The 7256-nt window shown below is 36.0% G+C and overlaps 1 pseudogene; it reads right to left on the reverse strand.

Annotated features, from left to right (window-relative positions):
* Positions 1-391: 391 nt before the first annotated feature.
* On the reverse strand, positions 392-2265 carry LOC141627180 (pentatricopeptide repeat-containing protein At3g51320-like; annotated as a pseudogene).
* Positions 2266-7256: the final 4991 nt, after the last annotated feature.

A 7256-nucleotide genomic window follows, 5' to 3' on the forward strand; every position in this document is an offset into this window, starting at 1 on the left:
GGAACTTGTAGGATTACACCAAGTTCTCACCTCTTATAATTGTTACTTGCATACCAAGTGTTGTTACCTTGTCTCATAGGAAAAATCACATCTCCTTGATTTTGTTACTTGTTTTCTCCATGACAATTCTCCATATATGTCTCTCTATTGTTGTTCATTGTTAATACCCATAGTTTGTGCATAGTCTTGTGCTTTGTCCATCTTAATTAATCTAAATTCAAGTTTTTAGTCTTAATTCCCTTCTCTTGGGTTCGACCCTTACTTCCCTTTACTACTATTCTTAATTGCATAGTGTAGAGTTGAGTTTGGTTTATAAATTGTTAATTTGATAGGTTAATTCTAGCTTTTTACGACACCTAGTATTACGTTATCAAGTCCCCAATCTCATCAATTTAAATATTAGTCTTAAAAGCCAGTTCTAAGGTTGACACACTATGTTTGATAAGGAGTGTTCTTGGGGCCGAGAATTAGAATCGCTAAGCTTAAGGGCCCCATCCATCATCAAAACTACATCCTCTTCACATTACATCCTATCTGCTACTCTGAAATTGTGAACAATATCTATCAGATCGACAAGATTACAACCAGGCAATCTCCCAGTGAGTGTTTTCTTCATCAAGTTTTTGACCTCGGTAGCATTTTCCCATAGACCAGCTGCTGCATAAATGTTGTAGAGTAGAGCGTAGCACATTGAATTGTTTGGTTCTAATTCTCTCAGTGCTTTGGCTACTTGTTCACCAAGAGATGTTTCACATTGGAATCGGCATGCAAAGTTGCCCACACTAAAGACTCAGACCGCATATCAATGGCACAGTCGCTAACTTTTCTAGCAGTCTCTAATGCTTCTTGCAAGAGGCCATTGCTTGCAAGAAGATTAGCCATGCACCAATAAAGTGCAAAATTGGGTTTTAAACCATATACATCAACCATCTGTTGGAAATGTACTCGTCCTTCTTCCATGAGCTCTGCCCGTGTACAGGCACAAATAACACCAATAAAGGTTATTTCATCTGGATGCACTCGTTCTCGTAAACTTGAGATTTCTCTCTTGTGAGATTTCGTTTCATTAGTCAACTTGATCGAAAGAACCATATCTCCAAATAAATGAAGCCCATCCCTGGGATCGCCATGGAGGCAATGACCCAAGATCATTGAATTCCATCAAACCAAATTTCTCCTTGGCAAACTATCAAAAATACATCGGGCCACTTCTACTTTATGACATTTGTTATACATATCGATTAGGGCCGTGTTTACAATCAAATTCAAATTCCACAATCTTCCAACTAGGAACCCATGTACAGAAGCTCCCTCATTGAGTCTAGCAGACCTTCCACAAGCAATAACCACGTTAACCACAGTCGCGTCGTTCCCTAATACTTCTTTCGTCACCATCTCCCTAAAAAGCTTCAGAACCCACCCCGGATTCTTACCCTGCAGATAACCACTCGTCATAACATTCCAAGTCACCACATTTCTCTCAGGCATTACATCAAACAGCTTATGTGCACTCTTCAAATCACCCAGTTTCGCAAACCCATCAATCATCGAATTCCACGACACCGAGTCTCTCTCAACCATTCCATCAAACACCTTCAATGCAATCTCAATCACACCACAACAAGCATACATATGAATCAAAAAATTCTCAATTTGCAAAACACCATTAAATCCATACTTAATCACTTGCCCATGACACATTTCTCCCAAATTAACATCACTCAACTTAGAACAACAACTAATTAATAGAGGAAAAGTATAAGAATTAGAGAAAATCCCACCATTTTTTAACACTTCAAAGTAAAAATGAACACCTTTTAATGGCGAACAACTTAAAGAACACGCCGTAATCACATTATTAACACAAACAATATATGGGTTTCTAATTAAATAAAAAACCCACAAAATGTAACGCAAATCTTCAACAAAAGATGATAATTTTAGCAATTTACTGCATAAAAATAGGTTTTGTATTCTACCAGAAATTATTAATTGTGCATGAATTTGATAAATTTGGGATCTTTGTAGGGTTTTATGATCTAAATAATTTGAAATCGATGAACAATTGAACTATTATTATTATGAATAAAATAATCAGGAAAATATTGTAAAAAAGGGGTATTTTCGGCATGAAAATGTTCGAATTAACACTCTTGCCATTCATCTGAAATTGAGTTTGATTTATTTTTGAATTTGATTTCCGCCATTAACGTACATTCATGATTCTTTAATTTCTCTCTCTAGTTTTTTATCTCTCTAGAAAGTCTGATAAATGGGAGCGTACAGAGCATCCGCAAAGGTGAGGTGCCCCATATTTTATCCCTCTTTCTCTTAGAGCATCCGCAAAGGAGGGAAATAAGCTTTCCTTTTGCTTTCTCTTTTCTCAAATGAGCAACCTCATTCTTCCACCAACCTCCCCATTTTTTGGGGTTCCACCGTTTTTAGGGAATGTCCCCAACAAAAAAGTAAGGTAATTTGTGTTACTTTTGGGGAGGAGGTATGTGCAATGGTGAGGATCCTCATTTGATGAGAGAGGGGGCATTTGGGGAGGCAAGTTCCCCAGCTTTACGGATGCTCTAAGGGACCAAAGGAGGAAAGTCAGCGGAATAGTATGAGGCAGAATACAACGTCGTTTTTGTTAAAAAAGGGTCGAAACGAGGAGGGTAATGTGGGAAGTATAAATATAAAATAAGACTCTAAATTAATTTGTTGGGAAAGTAACCCTAACATGACATTGATGTAACTTATTAAGTTATGAATTTAATTAGTAGTATTAAGATGAGATGTTATTTTATGTTAGATGTAAATAAGAGTAAATATAAGAAGTTAGATTTAGGATGTTGTTAATGAGTCTTAATGTTACTAGATAAGTTAGGACTTAAGACCTATATATAAAGGTCAATAGTCATGTTTGATAAAGTGTGAGAATGTATGCTTAATATCCCGGGTTAAGCATAGTTGGAAATCTTAGCTAGTAGCTAAGTATTAGAGGATTGAGATTGTGTATTATTGTTAAGGTTTAAGAATAATATACAAGTTGGATTGTGGTTAAGTCCATAACAAAATATTGTGTCTTTACATTTATATTATTTGTATCAAAAACCTCAACAAATGGTATTAGAGCTAAGGCTCGATGGAGAAAAGTTTTGGTACAAAGTTTGAGATGGAGTTGTTCAATGACATGAACAATTTCTTGTTATGGTAAAGCATGATAAAGGATGTTCTCATACAACAGGGGTTGTATGTCACTCTTGAAGACAAAAGGCCAGATGATGTTCAAGTTCTCAAATGGTAGGACATGAAGTTGCGCGCAGTTAGTACAATCCATTTAGCCCTTGCATCAAGTATAGTGTGTTAGAGAAGACAAATCCTAAGGAGTTGTGGACCAAGTTATGTAGCATTTATAATGCGAAATCCTTGGCTAACAAACTATTCTTGAAGAAAGATCTTTTCGAGCTCGAGATGGTAGATGACAGCAATTTGAGGGATCATTTAAACAAGTTCAATGGCTTGATCACCCAATTGGCGAGTTTGGATGAGACATTCAAAGAAGAAGACAATGCAATAATGTTGTTGGCTTCTCTCCCCAAAAAGTATAACACGGTTATTACTAGTTTACTTGTGGGGAAGACAACATTAACCTTAGATGAGACCGTTGTAGTTTTACTAGAGTCGGAAAAATTGATGAAGCAAGGGAGTGGTGGCTCTTCAAGTGAAGGAGGAGCTTTTGTGGGTGAATATCGCGGCAAAAAGAAGGGTAGTTGGAAAAAGCATAATCTCAACATCAAGTGCTTCGACTTCGGTGAGTTAGGTCATATACAAACTATCTGTCCTAAGGCTAAAGAAGATTTGAAAGAATTGAAAAAGACTCGTGCTAGAGGGGTTGCAGCAATGGCAGAAATTGATGATGGTGAACTCTTAATGGTTCATGGTGAAAAGGAACCTAGTGAGAGTTGGGTGCTAGTTTCGGGAACTTCTTTTCACATATGTGGAAGAAGAGAGTGGTTTTCCTCTTATGAAAAATGTGAAGGAAAGATGGTTCGTTTACCAAATGGTGAAAAGGCAAATGATACAATTCTGATGGCACTACTAATTAAATTAATTTAGTGCACTGCCAGGGATCAAACACGGGTTCGAATTAGTGGTAGCTGATGCAATTAGGAGTAGTTAGGATGGAATAAAACTAATCAAAAGATTAGATTTCATTAGTTAGATTATTATCTTTTAGTTGCCAGATTAATTTATTGTTTTCTATTTCATTTAGGAGTCTTTTACTGTTAGCAAATTAGGGCTATTTAAGCTAGAGTTGTACGTTATTCTAAATCATTGAAAGTTAATAAAAATTCCAGAAAAAAGATCAAGGTTGATCAGAAAATTCAGATTTGAGAAAGTACTTCAAATCTTTGATTTAAGTTAAATAGGTCTTTAACTTAAACACCCATTGTTCGAGATATAGGTCTATTTCGAGCAAATATCTCATTGACTCGAAATCCCATTGACTCGAAGTCTAATCTGACTTTTAGTCAAATATCTCTACGGAATCAACTTGTCCCTCGATTATACGAGTCACGAGTTCGATCCCTAGCACAAAAATCGTCTTTTTATTTTATTCGCTTCCGCATTCGTATCATATGCTCTTATGATACAATTCTGATGGCACTACTAATTAAATTAATTTAGTGGAGTGATAGGGATCGAACACGGGTTCGAATTAGTGCTAGTTAGGACGGAATAAAACTAATCAAAAGATTAGATTTTATTAGTTAGATTATTATCTCTTAGTTGTCAGATTAATTGTTTTCTATTTCATTTAGGAGTCTTTTATTATTGGCAAGTTAGGGCTATTTAAGCTAGAGTTGTACGTTATTCTAAATCATTTTTTTAAAAAGTTAATAAAAATTCCAGAAAAACGATCAAGGTTGATCAGAAATTCCAGATTTGAGACCTATTTAACTTAAATCAAAGATTTGAAGCACTTTCTCAAATCTGAATTTTCTGATCAACCTTGATCGTTTTTCTGGAATTTTTATTAACTTTCAATGATTTAGAATAACGTACAACTCTAGCTTAAATAGCCCTAATTTGCTAACAGTAAAAGACTCCTAAATGAAATAGAAAACAATAAATTAATCTGACAACTAAAAGATAATAATCTAACTAATGAAATCTAATCTTTTGATTAGTTTTATTCCATCCTAACTACTCCTAATTGCATCACCTACCACTAATTCGAACCCATGTTCGATCCCTGGCAGTGCACTAAATTAATTTAATTAGTAATGCCATCAGAATTGTATCATACTCCCTTTCTTCAAAAGAATCGTCCCGATTCTTAGAACACTAGAATCCTCCTGGATCGAATACAATCCTAGCAAATTCAGATGCAAAATTGATGAAGAAGAACGGGAAGTTATTTGGGCAAATCATTAATTTCCTCTTCAACTCATCATCTTCAATCTCTATGAATTTGCAGCCATAGTAATCATTTATAACCCTCTTGTGCCGTCTCCACCCGTGCTTTCCACCCCTCCACCCTCCTTGCACGAGAATAACTTCAGCATCAACCTCCTCAACTGTTTCCTCATCAATATAATCATCAAAAATAGGAGGCAATGTCGGATCAAACATAACATTCTCCTCATAGATGCTTTCAAACGAGAAAAATCCCGACATATTTTTCCCACTGGTGAACAGTACCATTTGAATAGTAATTTTTTTTGGTCTATAACCGTGCTCCTAGGATGATTAATCAAAACCGATTAACCCTCAAACTTCCTGCCCGAGTTTAACCCTTGAACTGCAATCGCAATCAGAAATTCAACAAACAAGTTGGCTTTGACGCACTTAGGACCGTCTAGATTTAAGGAAATCAAGAGCCGAAGCTCTGATACGAATGCGGAAGCGAATAAAATAAAAAGATGATTTTTGTGCTAGGGATCGAACTCGTGACTCGTATAATCGAGGGAAAAGTTGATTCCGTAGAGATATTTGACTAAAAGTCAGATTAGACTTCGAGTCAATGGGATTTCGAGTCAATGGGATATTTGCTCGAAATAGACCTATATCTCGAACAATGGCTGCTTAAGTTAAAGGCCTATTTAACTTAAATCAAAGATTTGAAGTACTTTCTCAAATCTGAATTTTCTGATCAACCTTGATCGTTTTTCTGGAATTTTTATTAACTTTCAATGATTTAGAATAACGTACAACTCTAGCTTAAATAGCCCTAATTTGCTAACAGTAAAAGTCTCCTAAATGAAATAGAAAACAATAAATTAATCTGACAACTAAAAGATAATAATCTAACTAATGAAATCTAATCTTTTGATTAGTTTTATTCCATCCTAACTACTCCTAATTGCATCAGCTACCACTAATTCGAACCCGTGTTCGATCCCTGGCAGTGTACTAAATTAATTTAATTAGTAGTGCCATCAGAATTGTATCATACTCCCTTTCTTCAAAAGAATCGTCCCGATTATTAGAACCCTAGAATTCCCCTGGATCAAATACAATCCTAGCAAATTCAGATGCAAAATTGATGAAGAAGAACGGGAAGTTATTTGGGCAAATCATTAATTTCCTCTTCAACTCATCATCTTTAATCTCTATGAATTTGCAACCATAGTAATCATTTATAACCCTCTTGTGCCGTCTCCACCCGTGCTTTCCACCCCTCCACCCTCCTTGCACGAGAATAACTTCAGCATCAACCTCCTCAACTGTTCCCTCATCAATATAATCATCAAAAATAGGAGGCAATGTCGGATCAAACATAACATTCTCCTCATAGCTGCTTTCAAACGAGAAAAATCCCGACATGTTTTTTCCCCCTGGTGAACAGTACCACGTGAATAGTAATTTTTTTTTTTGGGTCTATAACCGTGCTCCTAGGATGAGTAATCAAAACCGATTAACCCTCAAACTTCCTGCCCGAGTTTAACCCTTGAACTCCAATCTCAATCAGAAATTCAACTAACAAGTTGGCTTTAACGCACTTAGGACCGTCTAGATTTAAGGAAATCAAGAGCCGAAGCTCTGATACGAATGCGGAAGCGAATAAAATAAAAAGACGATTTTTGTGCTAGGGATCGAACTCGTGACTCGTATAATCGAGGGACAAGTTGATTCCGTAGAGATATTTGACTAAAAGTCAGATTAGACTTCAAGTCAATGGGATTTCGAGTCAATGGGATATTTGCTCGAAATAGACCTATATCTCGAACAATGGGTGCTTAAGTTAAAGACCTATTTAA

This window comes from Silene latifolia, chromosome Y, assembly GCF_048544455.1.
Source record: "Silene latifolia isolate original U9 population chromosome Y, ASM4854445v1, whole genome shotgun sequence".
Classification (NCBI taxonomy): Eukaryota; Viridiplantae; Streptophyta; class Magnoliopsida; order Caryophyllales; family Caryophyllaceae; genus Silene; species Silene latifolia.